This window comes from Amblyraja radiata, chromosome 35, assembly GCF_010909765.2.
Source record: "Amblyraja radiata isolate CabotCenter1 chromosome 35, sAmbRad1.1.pri, whole genome shotgun sequence".
NCBI classification, from domain to species: Eukaryota; Metazoa; Chordata; class Chondrichthyes; order Rajiformes; family Rajidae; genus Amblyraja; species Amblyraja radiata.
This window is the reverse complement of record NC_045990.1, coordinates 8,066,521-8,079,430: the sequence shown is the minus strand read 5'-3', so window position 1 is coordinate 8,079,430 and position 12,910 is coordinate 8,066,521. Positions and strand designations below refer to the sequence as shown.

Sequence of the window (12,910 nt, the reverse complement as noted above, 5' to 3'; positions counted from 1 at the left end):
TGTTCCTGCACCTGGTGGTCAAGGTTTTGCGACTTTTATACCTTCTTCCCGATGGCAGGAGTGAACCAGCTGCATAGTTAACCCTCGAACCCATGTGAAACATAGAAACATAGAAATTAGGTGCAGGAGTGGGCCATTCGGCCCTTCGAGCCTGCACCGCCATTCAATATGATCATGGCTGATCATCCAACTCAGTATCCCGTACCTGCCTTCTCTCCATACCCTCTGATCCCCTTAGTCACAAGGGCCACATCTAACTCCCTCTTAAATATAGCCAATGAACTGGCCTCGACTACCCTCTGTGGCAGAGAGTTCCAGAGATTCACCACTCTCTGTGTGATAAAAGTTCTTCTCATCTCGGTTTTAAAGGATTTCCCCCTTATCCTTAAGCTGTGACCCCTTGTCCTGGACTTCCCCAACATCGGGAGCAATCTTCCTGCATCTAGCCTGTCCAACCCCTTAAGAATTTTGTAAGTTTCTATAAGATCCCCTCTCAATCTCCTAAATTCTAGAGAGTATAAACCAAGTCTATCCAGTCTTTCTTCATAAGACAGTCCTGACATCCCAGGAATCAGTCTGGTGAACCTTCTCTGCACTTCCCTCTATGGCAATAATGTCCTTCCTCAGATTTGGAGACCAAAACTGTACGCAATACTCCAGGTGTGGTCTGCTAACTCTGCTATTATTGCGATCTTAGCTACAGTGGGAGGGCAGACTTACTTGGATTGTTTCCGGAGGTTGAGGGGGAGACCTGATAGAAGTGTATACAATTATGAGAGGCATAGATAAGTTACGCAGTCAGAATTTTAATTTTTTTTACCTCGGGGTGTAAATGTCAACGACTAGAGGGCATAGCTTTAGGGTCTAAGGGTCAAAGTTTAAAGGAGATGTGTGGGGCAAGTTTTTATTCACGCAGAGAATGATGAGTGACTGGAACAACAGGGTGTATAAAATCATGAGAGGAACAGATCGGGTAGATGCACAGAGTCACACAAACACACACGAATGTACAGGCACACACAAGTGCAGGCATGGATATGTGACATTACAAATGCAGGCGTGTGACAGGCACACTTACATGTGCTCACGAGCTCCGGGTGTGCTTATAAACTGACTTCCTGCTCTCTCTGACCAAACTGTGCCCTAATCTGATTAACTGTTATATCCAGGAAAAGCCAAGGACTGTGTCAAAGCAAGGGCCTTGTCCTTATTGATATGTTCGGCTTTGGAAATGTATATTACAGCTCTATCAGATTCCAGTTCACGTAACAAAAAATCATTAGACGCATGTATATTTATTATTAACAGTTTCCTCTTTCTCGACTCTTTAAGGAAAAGCTTAAAGGGTTGTTCTCCTGTGAATCAGAATGACCAGGGCATTTCCCCAGTGAAAACAATGAACACAAAATGAGTTCCTGAAACACAATGGTTTATCTCTAGTGTTTCTGTTCTCTTCCCCAGAACCTACTAAGGAATCTGATTGATTCTGGCACTGGACTGGAGGCTCTTTGTATAAAGTCTCCCCGGATACAATGCCTAATCCTTTGAAAGATACCATAGTGCTAAAAACAGTGGAGTATTCGCATTAATTACCTTCAGGATGTCAGGCATTCACAGGATTTGAAACAGTGTTGGTGTGTATAATTACAACTGCCAATCAAATATTTATTACCACACAGCCTACAAAAATGAATCTGGTTGAATTAATTGGGTTTGTGCATTGATCATTTTGAAGTACTGAATGATCTATACTAGGTTCTTATTTAAAGGCAGTGGTACTGACTACATTATGTATATTAAGATATCCCAGAACCATACATCAGATCTGGCTTAAGTCAGGATTTTGAAGTCTAAATCAGTCGCCCTGCCATCTGCATTCTGCGTGGCTTGCAGAAATAAGTAGCAATAATCAGCGTGGTGTATGTGATTACAACAAGAAAGTATCCAATTAAAATTCCATCATAAATAAATGCCATCACAGCATCTCCCTGGATACTCACTGCACACACTTCATCTACTAATAAGAGGTACATAAAAACATAACATACCTTTCTATGGGTTCTTTAATGCATCAAACATCCCAACGCTCCATTACTGCATCCCCTTGAGAATAACTAATACTATTGTGAGCACATCCAATTTTCTGACAACCATTTCAAACAGAGTCCACTACTGCATTCTGTTCCTAATGACTACTGCACGTTTTGCCTTAATCGGTTCTCACTCTTAGGTTTTAAGTGACTCTTCTTGAAATATTTGCTTTGCAAATTAACAAGTAACTCAGAGGGTCAGGCATAATCTGAGGGTATGGTCAAGCGATGTATCGGGTGGGGACCCTTCTTCAGATTTCTGCAGTTCCTTGTGGTCTCCAAGTCCTGCATGGATTTTCTTTTCTGGACCTTTAACAAAAAATTTAAAAAAGTATCTCCAAAGAAATCGCCGAACACCTCCGCACGGTCCGCAATAACCAACCTGACCTCCCGGTGGCTCAGTACTTCAGCTCCCCCTCCCACTCCGTATCCGACCTCTCTGTCCTGGGTCTCCTCCATGGCCAGAGCGAGCAACACCGGAAATTGGAGGAACAGCACCTCATATTCCGCTTGGGGAGTCTGCATCCTGGGGGCATGAACATCGAATTCTCCTAATTTTGTTAGTCCTTGCTGTCTCCTCCCATCCCTCAGCCTTCGGGCTCCTTCTCCTCCTTTTTCCTTTCTTCTCCCCGCCCCCCCCCCGAAAAGTTGCCTATTTCCTTCGCTGCACCCGCTGAGTTTCTCCAGCATTTTTGTGTGCCTTCGATTTTCCAGCATCTGCAGTTCCTTCTTAAACACAAAATCCATAGAAATCAAGTTTGTTTTAGAGTCCAGAACTTATTAAACTAGAAATCTTGTACCCGTGCATATTTTCAATCCTCTTTGCCCATTATAAATATCCAGAATAATTTTTATGATAGAGACTAGATAAAGTGGGACCCGTTGGGTCCCATGTTCACACGGGAGGGCTGGTCCTCCAACGCAATATTCCACCTTTCCACCAATTCCAATATTGGTGCTTTCTGGAGCGCTAGTATGGGTGTTGTGGGTTGAAGGGACTGGTTTCCAGAGGGCTAGTATGGACATTGTGGGCGAAATTAATTCTTGGGATGGCAGCTCAGTCACTGAAGCCTGATGTGCTGGCAGCTCACTCACGGCTGGTGGGCTGGCAGTTGACTCACAGCTATTCCTTGAAATTCCATTTCAAGCAGGGTGCAAGGCCACCAAATTCAGGTGCAGTTTCCTACCACTTCAAGCAGGGTGCAAGGCCACCAAATTCAAGTGCAGTTTCCTACCACTTCAAGCTGGGTGCAAGGCCACCAAATTCGTGCAGTTTCATACCACTTCAAGCAGGGTGCAAGGCCACCATATTCAAGTGCAGTTTCATACCACTTAAAGCAAGGTGCAAGTCCACCAAACTCAATGGCAGTTTCATACCACTTCAAGCAGGGTCCAAGGCCACCAAACTCAAGTGCAGTTTCATACCACTTCAAGCAGAGTGCAAGGCCACCGAATTCAAGTGCAGTTTCCCACCACTTCAAGCTGGGTGCAAGGCCACCGAATTCGTGCAGTTTCATACCACTTCAAGCAGGGTGCAAGGCTACCATATTCAAGTGCAGCTTCATACCACTTCAAGCAGGGTGCAAAGACACCAAATTCAAGTGCAGTTTCCTACCACTTCAAGCAGGGTGCAGGGCCACCAAACTCAAGTGCAGTTCCCTACCACTTCTAGCAGAGTGCAAGGCCACCAAACTCAAGTGCAGTTTCATGCCACCAAGCAGGATGCAAAGCCACCAAATTCAAGTGCAGTTTCATACCATTTCATGTAGGGTGCAAGGCCACCACATTCAAATGCAGTTTCATACCATTTCAAGCAGGGTGAAACCACCATAAAACACCACATAAACACCACAGTCACAGTTCATTAGACATTCAGTATGTTCAGTTGATTCACAGCTCAAACAGTCGTGACCTCTCTCTCCCCCATCTTGCAGAGACTGAGCCACACTCACACTTCCGGGTTTTATAATCCCTCCCCCTTCCCACCGGAAGGGGCATGGCCTTCATGGCATGATTGACAGGAGAGAGATTCTCAACATTTTTTAAACACTAGTAACACTTTGATTTTTCATTGATGGGAAGAATCATTTGCCCCTGGTGAGCGGAGGGGGACTGAGTAAGATGGCCAAAAATCACAGCCGTAAGTGGTAGCGTTTTATCTAAAATCAATATACAGTGCAAACAGGAAGTTGTCAAGTTTAGACTTTTAATCAGTGCTTTAGTTCAAACCAACCACCACCACCAGCCATTTGCTGTGCTTTAGTTTAAACCAACCACCGCCAGCCATTTGCTGTGCTTTAGTTTAAACCAACCACTGCCAGCCATTTGCTGTGCTTTAGTACAAACCAACCACATTTCTATTTTCTAACAACATTAAGGGCACTCAAGGTCAGTAAAACCACACTCACAGTTTAGTAGACATGTATTCAGCGTTATTCACAGCTCAGAGACGTGACCCTCTCGCTTCCCCCATCTTGCAGAGACTAACTGAGGCACCCAACACTTCCGGGTTTTATAGTCCCCTCCGGAAGGGGCATGGCCTTCAGGAGAGAGAATCTCAACATTTTTTAAACACTAATAACTCTCATTTTCATCGATGGGAAAAATCCTCTTGTCCTGAGCAGTGGAGGGGGACTCTGAATAAGATGGCCAAAAATCACAGCCATAAGTGGCAGTGTTTTTTCTAAAATCAATATACAGAACAACAGGAAGTGGTCAAGATCAGACTTTTAGTAATATAGATAGTTCTTGTAAACTTGTTAAACAGCAGTTATGCCTTCCAGCCATGAGTAGTACCATGGAGAAGCACCAAGAGCTAGATAGGGCAGTTAAAGATAGTGGAGTCATGGGATATGGGGAGAAGGCAGGAATGGGGTATTAATTGGGGATACTAGAAGGGCCGAATGGCCTACTCCTGCACCTATTGTCTATTGTGTCTCGCCTGCCTTCTGCAGAGATTTCCCTTTTCTCCAAAGTGTCGGCCACTTTCCAGGGTTATCCTGAGGTACCCAGTTATTTATCATTTGGATACTGATGTACACCACAGAAAAAAAAAATATTTTTAAATTAGGTTGGAGTGTTTCAAGATGGTTCCTTCAGATATCGAACCAGTTAGCAACTGCCTCTACTTCCCAAAATGTCATTTTGTTGTGAAATAGCAGAACGTATTAAATAAATTGCATAAAATTAAGGACGATTCAAAAAGACTGAATTATGCCTGTCCCAGTTATCTTTGAAATGTATTCTTCGTTATTGATGACCTAAGCATGAAAATTGACCCATGAATTCTAAAATGTGAATGTGTGAAATGTTAGCAACTAATCTCTGAAAATAACAGCAGAGTTATACACGAGGTTAAAGGAGACCATCCAAGTTCAAAAATGCACTATTTTTATGGAGAGATAATGAGCAGATGCTGGAATCTTGAACAAAGCACAAAGTGTTGGAGGAACTGAGTGTTCAGGCAGCATTTGTGGAGTAAAATTGACAGATGGCATATTGGGTCAGGACCCTTCTTCAAACTCAGGAACGGTCCTGATCCCAAATGTTTCCCATCCATTTGGCTTAGTTTAGTTTCAGTGACACTGCATGGAAACAGGCCATTCGGCTCTCCGAGTCCACTCCGACCATTGATCACCCGTTCACGCAAGTTCTACATTATCCTACTTTCTCAAACACTCCCTACACACTTGGGGCAATTTACAGAAGCCAATTAACATACAGACCTGTGGGATGTGGGAGGAAACCAGAGTGCCCGGAGAAAACCCACGTGTAAACCACATACCACCCAAAGTCAGGATCAAATGTGGATCTCCGGTGTGTGAGGCCGCAGCTCTAGCAACTGCGCCACTGTGCTGCCCTAAGCTGCCTGATCCGCTGAGTTCCTCGAGCAGTTTGCGTTTTTTAAATTTGTCCATGGAATTGGTTCTACACGCGAGCCGCATCTTCAGTTTCATGTCCCGAGTCACCTCTAAGAATCTCAGTGGGTTATTCAGCATATCCGTGTAGCATCAACATCGAGTTTAAGTATAAAGGTCTCTGGAGTTTCATTCTATTGCTGAGGGAGTACTGCACTGTCAGAAGTTTTATATTGTAAGTTAGCACATCAAATTGAAGCCCTCCTTGTCTCATGGACATGAAAGATTCCATAGCTGTCTTTCAAGAAGTGCAAGGAATTAATAGGACTGGACATGCTAGATGCAGGAAAAAAATTCCCAATGTTGGGCGAGTCCAGAACCAGGGGCCACAGTCTTAGAATAAAGGAGAAGCCATTTAGGACTGAGGTGAGAAAAAAACGTTTTCACCCAGTTGTGAAATTGTGGAATTCCCTGCCACAGAGGGCAGTGGAGGCCAAATCACTGGATGGATTTAAGAGAGAGTTAGATAGAGCTCTAGGGGCTAGTGGAATCAAGGGATATGGGGAGAAGGCAGGCATGGGTTATTGATTGGAGATGATCAGCCAGGATCACAATGAATGGTGGTGCTGGCTTGAAGGGCCGAATGGCCTCCTCCTGCACCTATTTTCTATGTTTTCTATGGAATAATGACATAATTCAATCAGCATCAAGAACATTAGTTATGGGGAGACCTGATAGAGTGTCATAGAGCACAGAAACAGGCCCTTCAGTCCAAATTACACATGCAGTAAAGATGCCCCATCTACTCTAAACTCATCTGCCTCATTTTGACCCATATCCCTCTAAACCCTTCCTATCCACATACTGATAGAACCCTTCCTATCCAATTGTCTGATAGAATAATCTACAAAGGTATTATAAATTATATAATAGCCATATATGCTTCCATACATGGATGTTTTGCATTGGCATAGACAGTTCAAGTCATCAAATAATAATTTTTAAATCAAACTGCTACCACAGATAAGCAGCTATCAAAGTTTGTTTTAATTTGAAAGCAATGTTTCCTTGAACCAATATTGGAAAATCAATGATTCTTGAAAACCACTTTTCAAAGAGAAAAGCAGTATAATGGCAAAGAAAAGTGATGTTCATTTGTTCTCCTTGTGAAAAGGATTCTCTTCCCTCAAAGGTTCTCCCTCCTGCTGACACCGTTTCTCAAGCACACAGAACAAGCTTCTCAAATACTTGAGGCTGCAGTGTAATATCAATACTACTATCATGTCAGTTCATTTTTTCAAAGAGGTTTTTTTTGGTAATCTATTAGAAGCTAAGTACTGAAAAATTGAGCCTGTTGGAAATCTGAAATATGGTCAGAAAGTGGTAGAAATCTTCACAGGGTCAGAAATTATCAATGAGGAAATATTGCTTGACATGAAGAGTATTTTCAGCATTTTATTTTACCATTATATTTACCTTCTGGAGCTATTCAGACCTCCGACCCATCTCATACATAAGAGAGTTCACAGACAAGCAGGGCACGGTGGCACAGCTGGTAAATCACCTGCCTCACAGTGCCAGAGACCTGGGTTTGATGCTAACCTCGGGTGCTGTCTGTGTGGAGTTTGCCTGTTCTCCCTGTGACCATGTGGGTTTCCCATGGGTAGTCCAATTTTCTCCCACATCTCAAAGACAAGTGGGTTTGCAGGTTAATTGGTCTCTGTAATTTGCCCCTTGTGTGTAAGAAGTGGATGAGCAAGTGGGATAAAATAGAACTAGTGTGACCAGGTGATCTATGGTCGATGTGATCTCAGTAGGCTGAAGGCCGTTTTCATGCTGTTTCTGTGAACTAACCCAAATCATACTCATATAGCCCAACCTGTCCAGTAGGTCAGGTATCAGCACTGGAAAAAAAAACATGGGTGACGTTTGGGTTGGAACCCATCTACAGACTATTTATTTTCAGATTTTCTTTTATTACAGTTGTTCTTTTGTTTGGTAGTAAAAGTATTCAGTGGTTTAGGGTTGACTTCTTGTGTGCAGTTGATGTTTGATGCCTCCTTGTGTCTATCTTTCCAACGCCATAAGGGTCTCATCCTGAAACGTCACTGACTCCTTTTCTCCAGAGATGCTGCCTGACCTGCTGAGTTACTCCAGCTTTTTGTGTCTGTCTATGGTTTAAACCAGCACCTGCAGTTCCTTTTGATAGTCTTCAGACTTTCAGTATGAAGAAGGGTCTCGACCTGAAACGTCACGCATTCCTTCCTTCCAGAGATGTTGCCTGTTCCGCTGAGTTACTCCAGGATTTTGTGTCTACCTTCCTATACATACATACGGGCGATATGGTGGCGTAGCGTTAGAGCTACTGCCTTACAGCGCCAGAGACCCGGGTTCGATCCTGACTACGGGTACATGTCAGTATAGAGATTGTACATTCTTCCCGTGACCTGCATGGGTTTTTCGCTGAGATATTTGTTTTGTAGGTTAAGATGTACACGTTTGTAGGTTAATTGGCTTGGTGTAAATATAAAAGATTGTCCCTGGTTTGGGTAGGGTTGTGTTAATTTACGGGGATCATAGAAACATAGAAATTAGGTGCAGGAGTAGGCCATTCGGCCCTTCGAGCCTGCACCGCCATTCAATATGATCATGGCTGATCATCCAACTCAGTATCCCGTACCTGCCTTCTCTCCATACCCTCTGATCCCCTTAGCCACAAGGGCCACATCTAACTCCCTCTTAAATATAGCCAATGAACTGGCCTCGACTATCCTCTGTGGCAGAGAGTTCCAGAGATTCACCACTCTCTGTGTGAAAAAAGTTCTTCTCATCTCGGTTTTAAAGGATTTCCCCCTTATCCTTAAGCTGTGACCCCTTGTCCTGGACTTCCCCAACATCGGGAGCAATCTTCCTGCATCTAGCCTGTCCAACCCCTTAAGAATTTTATAAGTTTCTATAAGATCCCCTCTCAATCTCCTAAATTCTAGGGAGTATAAACCAAGTCTATCCAGTCTTTCTTCATAAGACAGTCCTGACATCCCAGGAATCAGTCTGGTGAACCTTCTCTGCACTCCCTCTATGGCAATAATGTCCTTCCTCAGATTTGGAGACCAAAACTGTACGCAATACTCCAGGTGTGGTCTCACCAAGACCCTGTACAACTGCAGTAGAACCTCCCTGCTCCTATACTCAAATCCTTTTGCTATGAAAGCTAACATACCATTCGCTTTCTTCACTGCCTGCTGCACCTGCATGCCTACTTTCAATGACTGGTGTACCATGACACCCAGGTCTCGCTGCATCTCCCCTTTTCCTAGTCGGCCACCATTTAGATAATAGTCTGCTTTCCTGTTTTTGCCACCAAAATGGATAACCTCACATTTATCCACATTATACTGCATCTGCCAAACATTTGCCCACTCACCCAGCCTATCCAAGTCACCTTGCAGTCTCCTAGCATCCTCCTCACAGCTAACACTGCCCCCCAGCTTAGTGTCATCCGCAAACTTGGAGATATTGCCTTCAATTCCCTCATCCAGATCATTAATATCACTAGTCAGTCACACTCGGTGGGCCTGTTTCTGCAGTGTATCTCTAAACTAAATTGAACTATCTACTAGTTTAAATTAAACATACTAGCTATCAGACTATCAGTATGCTAGCTTCAAAGTATCTGTCTGAAGAAGGGACTTGACCCGATACATCACCTATTCTTCTTCTCCAGAGATGCTGCCCGACCCACTGAATAACTCCAGCTTCTTGCATCTATCTTCGGTTTAAACCAGCATCTGCATAGTTAATCTGCAGTTCCTTCCTAAACTACACATACTCGTGATGGACACAAAAAGCTGGAGTAACTCAGTGGGACAGGCAGCATCTCTGGAGAGAAGAAATGGACGATGTTTCGGGTCAAGACCCTTCTTCAGACTCCTCAAACATACTCGTGTTGTTGGGAAATGGACACAAAAAGCTGGAGTAACTCAGCGGGACAGGCAGCATCTCTGGAGAGAAGAAATGGGTGACGTTTCGGGTCAAGACCCTTCTTCATTGGCTATATTTAAGAGGGAGTTAGATGTGGCCCTTGTGGCAAAAGGGATCAGGGGGTATGGAGAGAAGGCACGTACAGGATACTGAGTTGGATGATCAGCCATGATCATATTACAATACAATACATTTATTTGTCATTTGGACCGCGTTGAGGTCCAAACGAAATGCCGTTTCTGCAGCCATGCATACAAAACAAAAAAGACCCAAGACCCAACACAATTTACACAAACATCCTTCACAGCGCATCTTCTCCTCGCTGTGAAGGAAGGCAAAAAAACCATATCTATTGAATGGCGGTGCAGGCTCGAAGGGCCGAATGGTCTACTCCTGCACCTATTTTCTATGTTTCTACAGATGCTGCCTGTCCCGCTGAGTTACTCCAGCATTTTGAGTCTGTCTACGGTTTAAACCAGCATCTGCAGTTCCTCCATACACTTCTCATGGGAATTGGCGATGACGTCACTTGGGTGATCGGCGGTCGGCGATCGGGTGCTCGGGCCTGGATGGCTGTCCCCGCCGCCCGCTCCTCCCCATCGAGTGCGCGGCGCTCGCCCCCGCCTGGCCGGCCGCGCGTTCTCCCTCTCCTAAGATGGCCGCCGCCGCCGCCAGCCCGGAGAACCTGACAAAGGCCGAGCCCCGCGACTGCCCCAAAATGAAGGAGCCGAGCGGCGGAGGCGACGGTAAGCAACCGGGGGGAGGTTTGTGCGGAGGGAGAGAGCCGTGGGAGGAGGTGGGGGAGGGAGAGATCCCCCCCCCCCTCTCACACTAACGCACACAGACCCAAGGCCTGGTGGCGGTTGTGGGCCGGAGAGACGGGGGGCGGTTGCCGGGGTGACGGCCAGGGTCCGGCCCGGTCGCCTGTAGCGCCCCCAAGTCGTAGTGACCCCACCTTCTCCCCCCGGTGGAGTCAGAACCCGCATTCAGCCTCGCAAAACAACACGAAGCAGTTGCCGTTATTCCAGGCGTCCCTTTGCACCAAGGCCTGGGCGCCCGATCACCCCTTCCCGAAACCCCGATCACCCCTTCCCCGATCACCCCTTACCCGAACCCCGATCACCCCTTCCCCGATCACCCATTCCTCGGGCCTCGATCACCCTTTCCCGAAACCCCGATCATCCTTCCTCGCCCCCCGAACACCCCTTCTTCGCCCCTCACCCCCCCCCCTCTCCTCGCCCGATCACCCCTTACCCGAACCCCGATCACCCCTTCCTCGACCCCCGAATCCCGATCACCCCTTCTTCGCCCCCTTCCCCTAACCCCGATCACGCCTTCCCCGAACCCCGATCACCCCTTCCTCGCCCCCCTCCTCTTCCTCGCCCCTTCTTCGCCCCCCTCACCCCTTCCCCGAACCCCGATCACCCCTTCCTCGCCCCCCTCCTCTTCTTCACCCCTTCCTCGCCCCCCGAATCCCGATCACCCCTTCTTCGCCCCTAACCCCGATCACCCCTTCCTCGACTCGCCCTCTCACCCCTTCCTCGCCCCCCGAATCCCGATCACCCCTTCTTCGCCCCCTTCCCCTAACCCCGATCACCCCTTCCTCACCCCCTCGCCCTCTCACCCCTTCCTCGCCCCTTTCTCCGGGCCCCGGTCACCCCTTCCTCGGGACCCCGAAGTCCCTCGTCAGGACTTCGCCATCGCAATTTGTTCGCTCTTGTTAATTATTTAATTTCCAGAATACAAATGCACTCACTGAAAATCATAAAAATTCAATCAACCCACAAAAAAATTTAAAACAGACACAAAGTATTGGTCGGTCAGGCCGCATACGTGGAGGGAATGGATAACCGACGTTACGGTGGGTGGGGTGGGGGGACGGGACGACGCGACACGACGACACCGAAACTATTCAGACTAACTGGGTATGGTTGGGGTGAGAAGGCATTATTATCATGGTGACATCCTGAAGGAGTGTCCCGATCCAAAACGTCGCTCCAGAGATGCTGAGATACTCCAGCATTTTTGTTTTTATTCAGTTGGTAAACTAGCAGCCTCTGTTTACATATCCAGAATGTTTATTTTTCCTCGTTATCGAAAAATTTCGATTTCACAATAAACAATTTCTAGTGGTCGTTTGTCTTGCATTTTGAGTTTATTAGTTTTCAAAATCAATAATGTGCAGTGAAAGTGCTGGAGGAACAGGTTTGTACAGTCTGGAAACTGAAATCGTTGTTTGCAAAACTGGATGGTAAAAGTGTAGCTTTTAAAAATCACGTTAGCGCTGCACTGATTAATAAAACAAGCCTTCTACAGGTAGTATGCCATGATCTTGCAGTTAGGCATAAATTGATTTGTGTTATTGATTCACAAAACTGAAATTACTCAATTGAAAATATGCTGTTGTACAATCCCCAGATTATATTCCTGATTTTTTTTAAATGAAATTTGCTGTCAATAGGAGAGGAGACAAATTTGAGAGTTTTTTTTGTACTTAAGATATACTCTATATATTTGAAGCTTTAGCAGGAAAGGTCAAGGAAGAGGAATGTGTTTTGTGTACACATTATTGATTCTGCACTTCCAGTCAAGCTTCTAACTGATGATAGCAGCTTTCCTGAATGAAGCGTCAAGCATAGTGGGATGGATGAACACATTTCATTGAATAGTTCCTCCTACCACTATTTCTCACCATCCCAGGTACCCTGCTTCTTTTACGCTTCTCTCCCATCCTAGTCTGAAGAAGGATCCCGTACTTTGTGTTTTATTCAAGATTCCAGCATCTGCAATTCCTTGAGTCTCTTAATCCCATATTTCTTTTATCCCCTCTTTCCCTTCGCCTTTATCTCCTCCTACCCATATCCCCCCCCCCCCCCCCCCCCCTTCCGACTTTACATTTTGCTCCTTTTCTCTGCTTGTCTGTCTCCTTTCCACTAGCCTTTGTCACTTACTCCACCTATCTGCTAGTCACCCACCTACCCC

At 45.7% G+C, this 12,910-nt stretch overlaps 1 protein-coding gene across 10 annotated transcripts in view; it reads left to right on the top strand.

The window, feature by feature from the left end:
- The window catches only part of LOC116991975, an 86,980-nt gene that overhangs the window by 24,156 nt on the left and 49,914 nt on the right, over positions 1 to 12,910 (top strand). The window lies entirely within an intron of this gene.